Consider the following 19,643-nt stretch of genomic DNA (forward strand, 5'->3'; position numbering starts at 1 on the left):
GTGGTTAAATTATAAGAATGTGGATTCTGATTTTGGTAAATTTAAGCAGATGATTTTGCTGGAGGACTTCAAGAGGTGTATTTATAAAGATGTAAGCCTATATCTTGATGAGAAAAGAATAGATAATTTGTCTGATGCTGCAGTTTTAGCTGATGAATATGTTCTCACTCACAAGAGATATTCTAAAGAAAAAGGGAAAGCTGAGAGTAAATACGTTGCCTCTACACAGAGTACAGGTAACAGGAAAGAGAATAAAGATGATGTTTCTCAAGAAGTAAATACCAGCTTCACCTCTAGATTTCAGAAAAGTAAATGTACTTATTGTAGTAAGCTTGGTCATACTACGGAGAAATGTTTCAGGAGACAGCGTGATGTGAACAAAAACGAGTCTTTAAATATTCAGTCAATTGGTCTAGTGTCCACTCTTGAGAGTTCCCAGAATTCTTTAACTGAGTTAACTGAACCTGCTATGAGGGGTAACTTAAATTCTCATGATGGAGCTCCTCTTTTGAGCAGTAACGTGGGTGACACTCTCAAGAGTTCATGTGCTAATTTCCTGTCTGATGGTTTTGTCAGTCCTCTGGACAGTAATGACAGGAAATCAGTTAAAATATATCGTGATACAGGTGCTTGCCAATCCCTTATGCTGACCAGTGTTCTAGGCTCTAATGTTAATTCCTCTGATGAAACTGTAATCTTACAAGGTGTAGGGAATAATTACTTCTCTGTCCCTCTGTGCAGAGTGAATTTAGAGTCTGGTTTTGTTAATGGTTCCGTTATGGTTGGGTTGGTTGAGACACTCCCAATGTCAGGTGTAATTTTCTTACTTGGGAATGATATTGGTGGAAGTCAAGTGTGTCCAGCTCCTCAGTTGTCTAGTGAGCCAGCGGCTGCGTCCCAGGATTGTGATGTCCCTGATGTGTTCCCTGCATGTGCTGTCACTAGGGCTAAGTCTAAAGTTACTGGTGATTTAGAGGATAATGATGATGATGTTATCCTAGCTGACACTTTTCTTGCTAATTTGGACCACTCACCAGATGAGGCAGTACCCCGTAGTGTTGATAATTTGTCTCGTCAAGAGTTGGTTGAGTTGCAGGTTGCTGACCCTGAGTTGAAAGGTCTAGCTAACTCTGCTTGCAGTGAGGAAGAGTCAGCCGGTGCTTCTACTTGTTATTATATAAAGTCAGGAGTACTTATGAGGAAGTGGAGACCCCCAACAGCATCAGCCGACTGTGAATGGGAGGTTGTACATCAAGTTGTCATCCCTCGTGTTTGTAGGCAGGATATCATTAGAGTGGCTCATGATTCCAGTTTGGCAGGACACTTTGGAGTGAGGAAGATTGTGGCACGCATTTTGAAACACTTCTACTGGCCAGGTATCTTCAGGGGTGTTTCCTGGTATTGTAAGTCTTGTCACACCTGTCACGTTGTGGGGAAGTGTAATCAGACCGAAAAGGTTGCACCTCTAGTTCCCATTCCTCCTTTTGAGGCGCCATTCACCCGTGTGTTGGTGGATATTGTGGGCCCTCTTCCTAAGACTTCTTCAGGATTTTCTTATGTGTTGACCATGATTGATATGGCTACTCGTTATCCTGTAGCCATTCCACTTAGAAATATCTCAGCAAAGAACGTGGTTAAGGAAATGCTAGGGTTCTTCACAAAGTTTGGTCTGCCCAAGGAGGTACAGTCAGACCGGGGAAGTAGTTTCGTGTCAAATGTTTTCAAGCAGTCTCTGAAAGAGTTGGGCATCACCCAGATCACGTCTTCAGCTTACCATCCCCAGACCCAAGGAGCGTTGGAGAGATATCATCAAACACTCAAATCGATGCTCAAGAAATACTGTTTGGAACATCAGAAAGACTGGGATAAAGGTCTTCCATTCGTTGTGTTTGCCGCAAGAGAATCTCCAAATGAATCACTGGGCTTCTCACCTTTTGAACTATTGTTTGGCCATGAAGTAATAGGACCCCTTAAGTTACTCAAGGAATGCTGGCTGTCGGAGGAAGATGACGTTGACCTACTGGAGTGTGTGATGAAGTTCAAAGAACGGCTGTCCACTGCTTACAGCTGGCGAGAGAATTTAGGAGCTGCTCAGGAGAAGATGAAGACTTGGTATGATAAGAAGTCCAGGTTACGCCACTTTCAGCCAGGAGATCAGGTTTTGATTCTGCTACCAGTGCATGGGCAACCTCTTCAAGCCAAGTTTAGTGGTCCTTATTTCGTGGAGAAGAAACTCAGTGATGTCAACTATGTCATCGCCACACCAGATCGTAGAAAGAACAAGCAACTATGTCACATCAACATGCTAAAGTTATATCACAGGCGGGACGAAAATAATCCAGTCTGCACTGTAGCTGTTCCACCCGAGTCTGCAAGTGAAGCTCTCCCATGCAGTATGAGCCTGAGTGATAGTTTGGGGAAGAATCCTGATATCATGAATGATCTCCAGACTAAGCTTTCTCATCTACCTCCCGAGGAAAGGCAGGAGTTTTCGGCATTACTGCAGGAGTACCCGCAAGTGTTCCGTGCCACTCCAGGAAGAACCACTGTGTTGATGCATGATGTCGATGTTGGAGACACAAAGCCAATTAAATTGCCTCCTTACTGTGTGAACCCAGTGAAAGTTCCTCTCATCCAGAAGGAGCTTGGCTACCTGTTGGACCACAAGATGATTGAGCCCTGTCAGAGCGAGTGGAGTTCTCCTGTCACTCTAGTCCCTAAGCCAGGTGGGTCACAGCGGCTTTGCACTGACTACAGACGTGTTGGTCAGATAACCAAAACAGACACTTGCCCTCTCCCTCGCGTGGAAGATTGCATAGACAAGATCGGAAAGGCTGGGTACATGAGTAAGTTTGATTTGTTAAAGGGATACTGGCAAGTACCTATGACTGAACGTGCTAGGGAGATCTCATGTTTTGTAACACTAGGAAAGAAAATGTTATTGCAGATTGCTTATCTAGACTTAAGACAGATTGTTTTAGAGTAATAAGAAATATCCTTTGTAAATTTCTTTTTCTTTGTGGGGAGGTGTTACATAGCCTATGATTTCATCATCCTTTGTGTAATTTTAACGCACAGTATGCTGCATGTTTGATCACGAGCGTGTTCTGCCTCACTTCCCCCCTTCTACCGTTATAGTAGAGTAAGTCGTCCTTTCTGTTGTTCAGAGCAGGATTGTCAGCTCTTTGTCCCCTATGGCGTCATTTGCGCGTCCTTCTTACAAGTTGTATCAAGCTCTGCTGGCCCCTATATATTGAGCTCAGTCTCTGCATTATTTCCACTTAGATCTGCTCCTCATTTTGTTCACATCTCTGTCCTCCCCTGTACAGTTATTATTATTGTGAGTGCTCAAGAAATCTCCAAACATCTAGCAGTTGTGTGTAGTTTGAGTATGACTGTTGTTGCATTTTTTCAAGTACTGTGTAACATGAGGTTAATTCTTAGGCCTAGTGAGGTTTTTGTAATTTATGTAAGGGTTCTTTATGTCAGTCATCATTAATAATAGTTTGTATCTGTAATAATTTATCTTGCATTAACTGAGCATTACTCAGTGTATTTTCATTTTATCAGGGCTGACTTAAGTAAATTTCCTCTTGCTAATTTCGTGTTAATAGAGGCTATTGCAGTTAACCATATATTTAACCTGTTTATTGCCATTACATTATCCTTATGAGTCCTGAATGTTTTATTGTTAGTTTGAGCATTAAACTTTAACTTGTAATTTTACCTAACTCTTTTGTTTTGAACCTGGAACTTTACGGGACAGTAGTGATTTTTATTATTCTCACTTAAAGTGTACATTATCTTTCTCTGTTCCGTAACAATATATATATATATATATATATATATATATATATATATATATATATATATATATATATCTGTGGATCGCCACTGACGCCAGGGCTATGGATCTATACTGGCTTACTTCGCCGATTCTCTGAAGACGAGAATTTATAAACTTTCTCAACAGTACACAGCAAAGACTAATTACTCACGAGTGCTGTTTGTAGTACTGTTAGCCTCTTGAGAAAGTGACTCCACCCCTGACAATCAATAACTAATGCTATTAATGATAAACAGGTTTTTGCCGGTACATTAACTCCTGGCTCCATAACGGACTTAAGCTTGATATAAAAGAACTGGCCTAAGTACCAGTTATGAATAATGTAAAGCGTTTGTGCAAACTAGGAGCGACAACTAAAATAAGCTAAGCTTAATGTGGAGAAATAAAACCACGAGTTTAACTACATTATGCTCAAAGAAAAAAACTTAATTTATTAATTACAATGAAATAAATTTACATTACATGAGTCTGAAAAATGAATTCAAAATTAACAAGGAGGATACACTCACTCGCTCATTCAAAAGCTAACACTTAAACCTATTTAAAAAAAAAAAAAAAGAAATACTGGTCAATGGAGGGTTTGCCATTTCACCATCTAGGTGGAGATTTCAGGAACTCGCTGCACAACGGCAGCTCTGCCTTACGCTGGGCACAACGATCCTACTCTCGCGACGACTCAAAGCTGACTAACTTCAAACTATGAAAGAGGGCGAGGGATGGCAGTCTTCGAACTTCAACGGTCAACGGAAAGAAAGTGAGTGATATACACACAATAAATCACTCAGTGGAGGCACTAATGTCGTACATAAGAATTATCACTTGGGAAGCAGTGAGAAATGTTCTGAAAACCATCCCGATCGAGTGAATACGAGGACGGTTGAACTAAGTGATGTCCAGTGGGATTTGCATTAGAGTTCGTGGTTTTCCCACTTAGGTACTATGTCACGAATTTATAAATACGCTCGCGTGAACTCGTGACACTCCCAGTCCTTTATTTACGCAACAGGTCATCTCTGCAACTGTCTTCCTCTGCATTTCCTACTTCCTAGGACCTCCAGTCTTTCAAACGCAATGTGTCCAGGCATCTCGAAATGAGCGGATCTTGATTTGGCTCTCTTTTGTTTTGTTTTTGTTTTTTTTTTTAGAAGAAACTGTTTTGCGGGTGACTATTGTGGTACAACTTTAAACTGGCAGCTAGGGTGTGGCGCGAACCTCTGTACAATGATGCTATGTTTCCAAAACCCGAGATGTGAAACGGCTGTTATATATATAAAAGGCATCACAAATAAGATACTCTCAAATGAATACAGTGTTAACGTGTGTATTATAATGTATGAAAGAACAGTAAACTTATTATGCATGAAATATTTATATGGCAATACGAAAACATGGCATAAATATTTTACAGTGTTGCTAAAAAAAAAAAAATGTAGTCACTTTTATTGGCTTTTACCGTATTTCAGGGGTGGGTAATAATGCCAATATGGACAATATAATGTTAAAGAAAATATCCAAAATGTATCCAAAAACACCATACATGAGAGAGAGACAAAGGGGGGGGGGAATAACGCGTATGTAAAACGTGGCTCACTGTACAGAGCTTCGTTCCCTACCATAGCCGCCAGTTTAGATTGATTGATTGATTGATTATAGTAGAAACTGGCGGCGCAACTGCTAAGGTCATATGTCGCCGGGCAACAAGCTAAAACACATGGCACATAAATAGTGCATAGTTAATAACTTTTTATAGAAATAATATACTGATACTAATAAAAGAATAGTTAAAAGAGAAAACAATTTCTTATAAAAGTGGAAGGAAGGCCCGCCTCCTGAAGAAAACCAAAAACATCAGTCAAATCGCTATGGGCTCCACCAAGCATCGAGGAGAGACAGTAGGTACCATCTACCCCTGTATGCCTATGGAGGAATCTCCGATGCAGGTCCCCCAAACTTGGACACTCGACCAGCAAGTGACGAACAGTACGGGGAACAAAGCAATCATCACAGTATGTATGAGTCTCGCCACTCATCATGAACCCATGTGTAAGCCGAAAGTGCCCAATGCGAAGCCTAGCAAGAGCTACCTCCAATCGCCGAGTCATGGACGGGAGAACCCTTGGCACAACCACTCTCTGGAAGACCTCTTTCAGCTTATTATGAGCAACATCATCCCAGCGTCTCTGCCAACACACATGCATTCTGTCCCGCAAGTAAGGTGTTAGTTCAGATGCAGGAAGCGGATATTCTGTTGGGGGCTGTTGAGTAGCCGCAGACTTGGTCAATGCATCAGCAGTCTTATTACCCACCACACCAAAACGTGCGGGAACCCAGCAAAAATCCACTCTCTTCCCCCGACGACGAATGAGGAACAGCCACTCCAAAATAGCTAAAACTAAGGGATGGGAAGAGTTAAAAGAGTCCAGGGCCAAAAGCGCCCCTTGAGAGTCGCTAAAAATAGTAAAATAATTGTCAGGATGAACAAACACCAACTTCAAGGCTAAAATGATGGCTGACAACTCCGCAGTAAAAACTGAGGCAACCAAAGGAAGACAACCTCCACGGCTAAAATTGGGAAATACCACTCCAAAACCAACACCTGATGCGGATTTAGAGCCATCAGTATACACAGGCACAGAACCACCATGACTAGAAGAATGTTCTAAAAATAACCTTAAAAGACACTGAGAAGCGACAAAATCCTTTGAACCTGCAATAGGCCTGCAGAAAGTTACCTTGGGCAATATCCAAGGCGCAACCCTCGGGATCCGAACACGACTGACAAGTACTGCTGACAAACGAAACCCCTCCATTATATCCTGAACCCTATAGCCAAATGGACGAGGCATGCGAGGGTGTCTACTATAACACAAAAGACAAGACAGTTTCGTCACACCCTTACAGACAAGTGAGTCTGGAAGGCGACGAATTCGGAGCCAGCACCGTACTGCAACAGACTGATGCAGTCGATCTAAGGGAGGCACACCAGCTTCCACCAATAAGCTGAGAATTGGAGAGGACCGAAAAGCCCCAGTTGCAAGGAGAAGACCAGTATGATAGAGAACATCTAGAGTTTTTAGTCTTGATTCTGTGGCAGAGGAATATACCTCACAGTCATATGACAGCTTAGAGGTTACAAATACCTGAAACAAATGCAAGAGTGTCCTTCGATCAGCACCCCAAGAGGTAGGGGACAGAATCCTCAATAGATTGAGAGCCTTCATACATGATGTTTTAAGATTTGCCAAGTGTGAGACCCATGTCAAACGACAATCAAAAGTCAGGCCCAAGAATTTCGTCTCTGTCACACAATGGAATCTCCTGCCATAAAGCTGGAGATCAGGGTCCAGGTGTACCCCTTTCATCATACAGAAGTGCATAGCCACAGTCTTTCAAGGGGAAAACCGAAAACACTTGGAAGTGGCCCAGGCAGAAATCTTGTCCAAGACAAGTTGCATACGCCACTCAATAGCAGACATGCGGGAGCCAGAAAACCATATAGCTAAGTCATCCACACAAAGGGATGAGGATACCCCAAGAGGCACAGTGTCAATGATACCATTAATGGCCACTGCAAACAGGGAAACACTTAAGACACTCCCCTGCGGGACACCTTCCTCCTGGCACAGTGGCGCAGAGAGGGTAGAACCCACACGGACCCGAAATACACGATCAGTCAAGAAGTCTCCAAACAACACAGGCAGGCGACCATGTAAACCAAAGGCATGAAGTTGTTGGAGGATGCCATGGCGCCAGGCAGTGTCATAAGCCTTCTCAAGGTCAAAAAACAAAGCCACAAGATGTTGCTTGGAGGCAAAAGCTTCACAGATTGACGCCTCGAGCCTGATAAGGTTGTGTGAAGTGCACCGTAATTTACGGAAACCACTCTGCGACGGAGAGAGAAAGCAACCCTTCTCCAGAAACCACATAAGCCTGACATTGACCATCTTTTCGAACAACTTGCACACACACATGATGTTAAAGTGATAGGGCAATAGTTGGAGACTTGGGAATGGTCTTTACCAGGCTTGGGAAAGGGGAGGACAATACCCAACTTCCAACTCCTCGGAATAGGACCTCACTCCAAACCCTTTTAAAAAGGTCCAATAAAAACTGAAGCGAATCAGTGCATAGCGTATGGAATATCGTCAGGCCCAGGAACAGTGTCATGTCACCCTGAAAGGGCAGCACGTAGCTCACGGAGGCTGAAATCTATATAATACGGCTCTCCGCCACGAGAGCGAAAGTCAAGACCCAGCCTCTCCTGATTCCAACGAAAGGTGGCAAATGGCTGAGAAGGATCCTTTGTGGAGACAGCATAAAACTGATCTGCAAAAGCAGAGGCTACTGCATCTGGTGCAGACACAAGTTCTCTGTGAAGGCGCAACACCGGAGGGGAGGGGGGCGAGAACCTACCAGAAATCTTGCGCACCTTTTTCCACACCACAGACATTGAAGTTGAAGATGTAATTGTAGAAACATACGACCTCCACGAGTTACGGCAAGCATTCTTCATGACCCATCTGTAGTGAGCACGTGCTTTGCGAAACTGGATTTTTAGGAAAACAACATCACGATTGGCAAAATACTGACGGGCAGCCACTTTGTAAGCTCCCTTTGCTATAGAGCAGTCGTCATTCCACCATGGCACAGGTCTCCGGGAAAAAACACCAGAAGTCCGTGGAATGGAATGAACCCCTGCAGAGAAAATGGTCTTAGTAAAAGAATGTTCAGCATTGTCGACAGTTGAAAAATCAGTAACCCCATTGGCAAATACACATAGTTCCTCAAAGAGAGACCAATCAGCCCTATCCAGACACCAGCGTGGCATACGGGCAGGAACAGAGCGAGTAGTCTGGACCAACACGGGATAATGGTCACTGCCATGCAGATCATCCAAAACCACCCAAGAAAAATCAAGGGCACAATCAGAGGAGGAGGTGGTGAGGTCAATGACAGAGTACGTGCCAGTCTGAACATGGAAATGGGTTGACCTCCCATCTTTGAGGACAACCAAATCTAAATCCCCAACCAAAGAAGCAAGAAGATCACCCCGGGGATTTGAAAGTGAGTCACCCCACAAAGGATGGCGGCCATTAAGGTCACCAAGGAGAAGAAAAGGGGGTGAAAGTTGGCTGATAAGGGTTTCCAGATCAGCACGCATAACAGGGATGGAAGGTGGAAGGTACAGACAACAGATGGTATAGCACCTCCCAACGTGCATGTGTACTGCTAGAACTTGAAGGGGAGACTGTATCTCAAAGGAAATAAAGGGGACATCAGAACGGCACAAAATTGCACATCCACCTCTGTGACCGCCAGGAGGAGACGCATGGAAGACCTCATACTCCCTAATAGAAGGGAACTGTTTATCCCCCAGCACTGTCTCCTGAAGACAGACACAGAGCGGGCTCAGAGCAGAGAGTAATAACTGCAATTCCTCCCAATTCACCATAGCGCCTCTACAATTCCCTTGGAGACAAATTGGTACTGATTGAGTCATAATGAATAGTAATAAATATTATGAAATGAGAAATATCAAGGCTATGTAGCAACCTCACTGGGAAGAGTGTGAAAGCCCTTCTTCCTAGGCGTGGAGCTCTGGCTTACCAAACGAGAAGACAAAGAAGATTTAGAGTTTCCATGGGTGGAAGGGCCCTTACCCCGGGATCGATCCCGCCCATCGCCAGAATGAGCCCGAGGCACAGAGACCTTCCTGGAAGACCCACTCGTTCTGGCCACAAGCCCATGTAGGGGTCTGGCTGGAACCTTGGGGCCAACCAAACCCTCCCCAACTGAATCTACCAAGGCCTGGCTGCCGGGTAGCTGATCAGAGTGAGCGGGCGAACGAGCCATTTGAGTATCCAAAGGATCAAACCCCGCCACACCTGAGCAAGATGCAGGGACTGGGATCTTAGAAAGACCATCAAGAACACCCATTGACTTAGACGCCACCACTGTCTAGGTTGCCGAGCGAAGAGCCTCCTCAGAGTCCTCATGTGGCACAGAAGTTTGAACCATAGGTGGAGGAGAACCACCCAAAGACTACTAACCCCTCACCCGTTTGAGGTTGGCAGACGCAATCTCCATCTCTATGCCAGAACTTGAGGATGCACTAGAATCCGTAGAGGAACACTGTGGAGTAGACTGAACACTAGTAGTAGAGCAAGCAGATGGTACAGGAGCAGCAGCAGTTATGGGAGGAGCAGCTGATACAGTAGTACTCAGAACAGGAGTATCAGTTGGTAGTGTAGCAGCAGCCAGTACAGGAGTAGCAGCCAGTACAGGAGTATCAGTTTGTAGTGTAGCAGCAGCCAGTACAGGAGTAGCAGCCGGTACAGGGGTAGCTGCTGGTACAGTAGTAGCAGCCAATACAGGAGTAACAGCCAGTACAGGAGAAGCAGCCGGACGAGATGCAGACTGCAAAGGTACTGCGTTCTCTGAGTGACCACGAGGAAGAGTAATAGGTGGTCTGGTATCATACAAGGGACAAGAAGGAGGGTCCGAATGTGGAGCAGGGGCTCCACGACGGTGCACAACAGGCTTTGACCGAAAAAGAATAGAAGCAAAGGACACACCAGGGCGGAAATACATAGACAAGACACAGGTCTTAGCTTCGGTAAAACTCAGCCTCTCGGAGGCTATGAGAGACAAAATTTCATGTTCCATTTTGTAACGATCACAAGATTTAGAAGAAGCAGCATGTTTACCACCACAATTGACACAAGGTTCAGGGCCAGGGCATTCCACACCCTCATGAACATCTAAACTACATGATGCACAGACTGCTGGAAGACCTACGGCAAGGCGCCTACAAGTTCGGCCAATATGACCGAAACGCTGGCAGTGGAAATATCTACGAGGCATAGGGACATATGGCCAAACTTTGTGTCGGTACCATGCAGCGTTAAGGACAGCAGGGAGGCTCAAGGAATCAAAGGTCACAATCAAGGATGGAGTTGGCACAAGGTCACCATTTACTTTCTTCTAAATCCTCTCAATCTTTATTACATTCTGGGCAGACAACTCTTCAACAATGCGTGCCTCATCATAAACCAGTAGTTCCTTAGCATAGACAATGCCACGAGAATGATTCAATGAAGCATGGGGGGAGCATGTAACTGACTGACCAGAAAGCTCTGATAAAGATAGGATAGTCGCACTCTGAGAAGGGTGAGACACCTCTACCAACAAACTGCCATCAGCCTGTGGAACAACTTTAGGGGTCGGAAGACAAGCAGTGACCAGTTCTCGATGGGTACGGAAAATGTCACATTTCCGGAAATTTACCCCAGGAGGACCACGTATGACTAAGAACTTGTTTAATTGTGGATGATGTAGATTAAATAAAGATTCCATAATACATAACAAAACACCTCATTCCCTCACCCCCCCACCCACCACGGAGCCCAAAAGGGGGAGGTCATATGTCAGGGCCAGTACCACTGATGACCCCAAGGGTAGCGGAGGAGTATACACTGGGGGACCTAGGCAAGGGTGACTCCAGGACGATAGGAGCCACCATGCCCCCCAGTGCCCACTTGATCCTAGCCAACGCATGACCAGCCGATTGACCTAGTCGGGCCCAACCAGGCTGCCCATCTAGCTGGAATGAGTGACCAAAAAGGCGTTTTGCTAGCTGCAGGGCGCAGCGTGCAGCATCGCTCAACCCCCAGGACTCCCGTCTCCCAGCATTACGGGACGCCACGCACGGCAAACACGTGGGGAGGCAACAGTCCCGCCCTAGATGGCAATGGGCATGGACTAACATCACCAGTGGGCCTCCTCCACCAGTGATGTAGGGGATGCTTGGTCCACGAGGCCAACAAATGCCGAACCCTACAAAGGTAGGCATGCCTCCAAAGTAGGTGGCACCGCCAACCACGCTTCAAGCCCCGCCATCACGTCAAGGTGACCCCCCTCAGCGGGGTTCTGGCATGACAACTGCGACTGTAGTACCAGTGTAAAATGGAGATGCCACCTGGATACGTGCCTCAGGGAACAATCTTACTTATCCATCAATAAGTTTAGCTTGGATCTATTGACCTGTATACTCCTCAGGCTGAACTAGACTCTGCCTGACAGAGCAACCTGAGGAACCATTGTCTCTCAGGACCTTCACAGGAATGCCTCCCACAAACCCTGGCTGAACAAGGAAGGCACTGTTACCTGTGGGAGGGCCTGTGGAGGAAGCAGCCAGCCACTGATGAGGCTGCTGAATAAATGATGCAGCAAACATGGTGCCCTGAGAATTAGATACCTCAGGGGTCATACTCACCATCTGGGGAGATGGAGCATTGACCACCTGTGGCAGAGTGTTCACTGTCGCTGGGGGATTAGTGAACAGTAGGGAAGTACCCTTACTGCTAGGGAGGACACCACCGTATTGGTGCTGAGGAATGAAGGCTGCGTTCGCCTCCTGCTTCCGATACACAGGGGCTGTTGCAGAAAAGGATAGTCCCGATCTTTGATTGCGTGGCTGGTACTGATGCTGGTCAGGGTACTTGTCGTACCGCTTCCACTCAGGTTTCTGGGTATTTTGCCCCTGGTCCTTCTTCTGTGGTTTGTTTGGACCTTGGCCATTATTATGTATATTCCAATTTCCACTCAATTAACGCCGGCGTGCCGCAGGGATCAGTTCTGGCGCCAACCCTATTTCTGGTTCATATTAATTATCTCTATCTGTCACCCACAATCCCATTCACTCATATGCAGAAGACGCAACACTACATAGTTCAATCACACTCAGACACCCTTTTACAAAGTCTGATATCTCTTCCTCTCAACTCAGTACAGCCATCTCCATAAATCAAGATCTATCTACGATCAGTGAATGGGGACAAAACAACCTTGTCTCTTTTAATGCTAGTAAAACTAAATATATACAGTTTACTAATAGACATATATTGCCAGATTCGTACATTACCTTCAGTGCTACTAATATTCCCATCTCCAAAAGTATTGAAATTCTTGGCGTCTCACTTAACAGTGCCCTCAGCTGGACCTTTCATGTCTGATCACTTGCTAAAACCGCCTCAAAGAAACTTGGATTATTGTACAGAGACCGTAACTTCTTCGCAGATGAGCAGTTAGCTATAATTTATAAGGCATGTGCGCTGACAGCTTGAATATTGCTCATCCTTGTGGAATGGTTGTGGAGAGGTTGCATTAGGACAACTAGACAAAATTCAGAACAAAGCTGTAAGAATCATTAACAAACCTTGCCATTACATATAAACTACCTCCCCTGCAAGTAAGAAGGAATGTTGCCTCCCTTGCATTATTTTACAGATATTTTCTTGGCAAATGCTCAGACGAAGTTGCGTCCATGGTGCCACCTCTCCATGCCTTCCCTCGTGCTACACGGGCATCTGGTAGCGCTCATGACTGAAATGTCACAGCCATATTGCAGAACTTCTGCCTATCAGAATTCTTTCATTCCCCCAACTGCATCTCTCTGGAACTCGCTTCCCCAGAGTTGTTTCCCTCCAAATTTCAACCCACAGCTGTTCAAGTCTAACTACTACAGATATTTCATGAACGGAGGATGCCAGTAATCTAGTACATGGATTGTTTCTTTTACTCATTTGTTTTTCCTTCCTCCGTTCTGTTATTTATTTAAAAAAAAAAAATCTGAGAACGGCCATGTTGCTGGGGTTCAATCTGAGACGGTTTCCCAGATTTGTCAGCTTTCCTGTTCCAGGTGTGTTGCTTAGGAGTTTAGTACCCGTATGCAGTGAAGAATGCATCAGCCTTCTCCACCATTTGGCTGGCATCCCTTACCTGGCAGATCTTAAGCTGAGCCATAAGCTCAGCTGGCCACGACTTTTCTAGCTGCGTGCGCAGCATAAGGTCAGTTATCCCCTCGCGCGTGGAAGGAGTTTCATCTTTCTCCATCCACTCATCTAAGTAAGCAGTAAGCCGATCAAGAAACTGAACGGCAGTCTCTTTTTCTTGTAAACGCGCCCTCATAAACTGACTCTTGGCGTCGTCAACTGTGAGACCGTACGCTTTGACGAATGTGGCCTTCATCATCTCATACGTGAGATTGTCTCCACGAATTCTGTGGAGAATATCGAGGGCAAGGCCCTCAAACAAGCTAAGAAACTGAAGCCGCTTAGCTGCCTCATCCAGCTGGTACAGCTGAGCCATGTCTTCGAAACGAGCTATGAATGGCTCGATTCGCTCGCCTTCCTTGTATGGAGGAAGCTTGATGTGTGGGGTCACCATAGCATGTGCAGGGAGAGCGCTCGTGGAGCTTGGATTAGCTGCACCAGATGTGTCTGAAGCCAAGGAGTCTCGCTTGAGCTTCAACATCTCAAGTTCATGTTTCTCACGTGCCTCGCGCTCCGCACGTTCGTGTTCTCGTTCTCTCTCACGTTGTTCTAACTCGTATTCACGTTGTTTTTGCTCGTGTTGACGTTCTCTCTCGCGTTCCTCACGCTGTTCTCGCTCATGTTCGCGTTGTTCTCGCTCATATTCGCGTTGAATTCTACGCTCTTCACGAGCATCATTCTCATGTTGCTGCTCGTAACTAAACCGAGAGAGGACGTAGTCCTTGATTTGTTCGGGGTCACTAAGCCCCATATCTTTGGCTTCCTGTACATATACATTAGTAGTCATGATACTAACTCTATTAAGGCTGAGTAAACTAAAGACTAAGCACTGACTGCTATTTTGCAGAGAAATGCCAATAATCAAGAGTAAAGAATATAGACACAGGTTGGTGGTGTCCAGTTTTATCTAGTAAAACTGATAAACAAGAAAAAGAAAGCCAGCAACTAACTGGGGAGAGATTCACAATAATTAAGGCGTTGAGAACCGGCGGTTTCCCAAGAGCGAATAAAATCGTCTGGCGTTACCAAGAGTGAAATACTAAAATCTAGTTAAATACTCTATGGGTTAATGAAGCAGAAATTGACCTGCTAAGCTAACGGTAAACACAAGCAAGCTAATGCCTATAACCTTTAGTAATTATAACTAATAACTAGCTGTGAGTGAGTGAGTTTATTACTACTTCGTTAATAACTTTGCTTTAAAGTTAGGAGTTATCCTAGCTAGAAGTTATATCCTGGAATGAGGTCGCGAAATGTCACGGGGGGTTTCAATGATTATAAATAAATAACCAATGTAATGGTTATTAAATGACTAATATATATATATATATATATATATATATATATATATATATATATATATATATATATATATATATATATATATATATATATTGTTACGGAACAGAGAAAGATAATGTACACTTTAAGTGAGAATACTAATAATCACTACTGTCCCGTAAAGTTCCAGGTTCAAAACAAAAGAGTTAGGTAAAATTACAAATTAAAGTTTAATGCTCAAACTAACAACAAAACATTCAGGACTCATAAGGATAATGTAATGGCAAAAACAGGTTGAATATATGGTTAACTGCAATAGCCTCTATTAACACAAAATTAGTATGAGTAAATTTATCTAAGTCAGCCCTGTTAAAATGAGATACCAGATAATACTCAGTGAATGCCAGCTATATTATTACAGATATAAAATATTATTAATGATGACTGACATAAAGAACCTTACATGAATTACAAAAACTTCACTAGGCCCACAAATTAAACTTATGCTATACATCACAAGAAAAAATGCAATAACAGTTATACTCAAATTACACAGCTACTAGATGGTCGGAGACTTCCGGAGCATTCACAACAATAACTGTACAGGGGAGGACGGAGATGTGAACAAAATGAGGAGTAGATCTAAGTGGCAATGATGCAGAGACTGAGCTCATTATATAGGGGCCGGCAGAGCTTGATACAACTTGTAAGAAGGACGCGCAAATGAAGCCATGGGGACAAAGAGTTGACAATCCTGCTCTGAACTCCAGAAATGACGACTTACTCTACTATAACGGTAGAAGGGGGAAACTGAGGCAGAACACGCTAGTGATCAAACATGCAGCATACTGTGGGTTAAAATTACACAAAGGATGATGAAATCATAGGCTATGTAACACCTCCCCACATAGAAAAAAGAAATTTACAAAGGAAATTTCTTATTACTCTAAAACAATCTGTATATGGCATTACAGAACATGCAAAAGTCTTTCCTAGTGTTACAAAACATGAGATCTCCCTAGCACGTTCAGTCATAGGTACTTGCCAGTATCCCTTTAACAAATCAAACTTACTTATGTACCTAGCCTTTCCGATCTTGTCTATGCAATCTTCCACGAGAGGGAGAGGGTGTCTGTTTTGGTTATCTGATTAACACGTCTGTAGTCAATGCAAAGCTGCTGTGACCCACCTGGCTTAGGGACTAAAGTGACAGGAGAACTCCACTCGCTCTGACAGGGCTCAATCATCTTGTGGTCCAACAGGTAGCCAAGCTCCTTCTGGATGAGAGGAACTTTCACTGGGTTCACACGGTAAGGAGGCAATTTAATTGGCTTTGCGTCTCCAACATCGACATCATGCATCAACACAGTGGTTCTTCCTGGAGTGGCACGGAACACTTGCGGGTACTCCTGCAGTAATGCCGAAAACTCCTGCCTTTCCTCGGGAGGTAGATGAGAAAGTTTAGTCTGGAGATCATTCATGATATCAGGATTCTTCCCCAAACTATCACTCAGGCTCATACTGCATGGGAGAGCTTCACTTGCAGACTCGGGTGGAACAGCTACAGTGCAGACTGGATTATTTTCGTCCCGCCTGTGATATAACTTTAGCATGTTGATGTGACAAAGTTGCTTGTTCTTTTTACAATCTGGTGTGGCGATGACATAGTTGACATCACTGAGTTTCTTCTCCACGAAATAAGGACCACTAAACTTGGCTTCAAGAGGTTGCCCATGCACTGGTAGCAGAATCAAAACCTGATCTCCTGGCTGAAAGTGGCGTAACCTGGACTTCTTATCATACCAAGTCTTCATCTTCTCCTGAGCAGCTCCTAAATTCTCTCTCGCCAGCTGTAAAGCAGTGGACAGCCGTTCTTTGAACTTCATCACATACTCCAGCAGGTTGACGTCATCTTCCTCCGACAGCCAGCATTCCTTGAGTAGCTTAAGGGGTCCTCTTACTTCATGGCCAAACAGTAGTTCAAAAGGTGAGAAGCCCAGTGATTCATTGGAGATTCTCTTGCAGCAAATACAACTAATGGAAGACCTTTATCCCAGTCTTTCTGATGTTCCAAACAGTATTTCTTGAGCATCGATTTGAGTGTTTGATGATATCTCTCCAACGCTCCTTGAGTCTGGGGATGGTAAGCTGAAGACGTGATCTGGGTGATGCCCAACTCTTTCAGAGACTGCTTGAAAACGTTTGACATGAAATTACTTCCCCGGTCTGACTGTACCTCCTTGGGCAGACCAAACTTTGTGAAGAACCCTAGCATTTCCTTAACCACGTTCTTTGCTGAAATGTTTCTAAGTGGAATGGCTTCAGGATAACGAGTAGCCATATCAATCATGGTCAACACATAAGAAAATCCTGAAGAAGTCTTAGGAAGAGGGCCCACAATATCCACCAACACACGGGTGAAAGTCGCCTCAAAAGGAGGAATGGGAACTAGAGGTGCAACCTTTTCGGTCTGATTACACTTCCCCACAACTTGACAGGTGTGACAAGACTTACAATACCAGGAAACATCTCTGAAGATACCTGGCCAGTAGAAGTGTTTCAAAATGCGTGTCACAGTCTTCCTCACTCCAAGGTGTCCTGCCAAACTGGAATCATGAGCCACTCTAATGATATCCTGCCTACAAACACGAGGGATGACAACTTGATGTTCAACCTCCCATTCACAGTCGGCTGAAGCTGTTGGGGGTCTCCACTTCCTCATAAGTACTCCTGACTTTATATAATAACAAGTAGAAGCACCAGTTGACTCTTCCTCACTGCAAGCAGAGTTAGCTAGACCTTTCAACTCAGGGTCAGCAACCTGCAACTCAACCAACTCTTGACGAGACAAATTATCAACACTACGGGGTACTGCCTCATCTGGTGAGTGGTCCAAATTAGCAAGAAAAGTGTCAGCTAGGATAACATCATCATCATCATTATCCTCTAAATCACCAGTAACTTTAGACTTAGGCCTAGTGACAGCACATGCAGGGAACACATCAGGGACACCACAATCCTGGGACGCAGCCACTGGCTCACTAGACAACTGAGGAGCTGGACACACTTGACTTCCACCAATATCATTTCCAAGTAAGAAAGTTACACCTGACATTGGGAGTGTCTCAACCAACCCAACCATAACGGAACCATTAACAAAACCAGACTCTAAATTCACTCTGCACAGAGGGACAGAGAAGTAATTATTCCCTACACCTTGTAAGATTACAGTTTCATCAGAGGAATTAACATTAGAGCCTAGAACACTGGTCAGCATAAGGGATTGGCAAGCACCTGTGTCACGATATATTTTAACTGATTTCCTGTCATTACTGTCCAGAGGACTGACAAAACCTTCAGACAGGAAATTAGCACATGAACTCTTGAGAGTGTCACCCACGTTACTGCTCAAAAGAGGAGCTCCATCATGAGAATTTAAGTTACACCTCAAAGCAGGTTCAGTTAACTCAGTTAAAGAATTCTGGGAACTCTCAAGAGTGGACACTGGACCAATTGACTGAATATTTAAAGACTCCTTTTTGTTCACATCACGCTGTCTCCTGAAACATCTCTCCGTAGTATGACCAAGCTTACTACAATAAGTACATTTACTTTTCTGAACTCTAGAGGTGAAGCTGGTATTTACTTCCTGAGAAACATCATCTTTATTCTCTTTCCTGTTACCTGTACTCTGAGTAGAGGCAACGAACTTACTCTCAGGTTTCTCTTTTTCTTTAGAATATCTCTTGTGAGTGAGAACATATTCATCAGCTAAAACTGCAGCATCAGACAAATTATCTATTCTTCTCTCATCAAGATATAGGCTTACATCTTTATAAATACACCTCTTGAAGTCCTCCAGCAAAATCATCTGCTTAAATTTACCAAAATCAGAATCCACATTCTTATAATTTAACCACTGCTCTAACAGATCTTCTTTGATTTTTCCATACTCAACATGGGATTGCTTATCTTGCTTGTAAGTTGTCCTAAATTTTACTCTATAGGCTTCAGGAACAAGCTCATAGGCCTTAAGAATCAAGCTCTTAACTACATCATAATTATCAGATTGATCCTGAGGCAAAGATGCATAAGTTACTTGAGCTTTACCGGTGAGAACAGTTTGAAGGAGTACTGGCCAATACTTTTTGGGCCAATTAAAACCTGTAGCTACCCTCTCAAACAACTGAAAATACTTTGTTAAATCAGATTCATTAAAAGGAGGGACAAGTTTAACATTTTTAGCCACATCAAAATCATCAGAGCTAGATGATCCAGTTCCACCTTGTTTCATGCGATACTCATGGTCTGCCTGAATCCTGGCAAGTTCAATTTGTGCCTCAGCCTGTACCTGTGCCTCTTCAATACGAGCATTTGCCTCCTTAACACGAGCCTCCTGCAGGGCTAGCTGTAACTTAGCTAATTCAATCTGAGTTTGCTCATTTGGAGGAGTTACATTAAACAAGCTTTCATTAATCATATCAACAATTTGATCTTTAGAATGATGAGAGCGAACAGCAATTCCCAATTGTTGAGCAACAAGCTTAAGTTCATTCTTTGTTCTGTTTTCTACATCACACACTGTTTGCACATTTGACAAAAAATCCTTGGCTTCATCAAGTGTAGTAATAGTAGACATCATGAATAAGTAACAGTCACAAAATATCAAGCAATATCCTTAT

Source organism: Coenobita brevimanus, chromosome 106, assembly GCF_032717465.1.
Source record: "Coenobita brevimanus isolate Jiangsu-jjx chromosome 106, ASM3271746v2, whole genome shotgun sequence".
In the NCBI taxonomy this organism is placed as follows: Eukaryota; Metazoa; Arthropoda; class Malacostraca; order Decapoda; family Coenobitidae; genus Coenobita; species Coenobita brevimanus.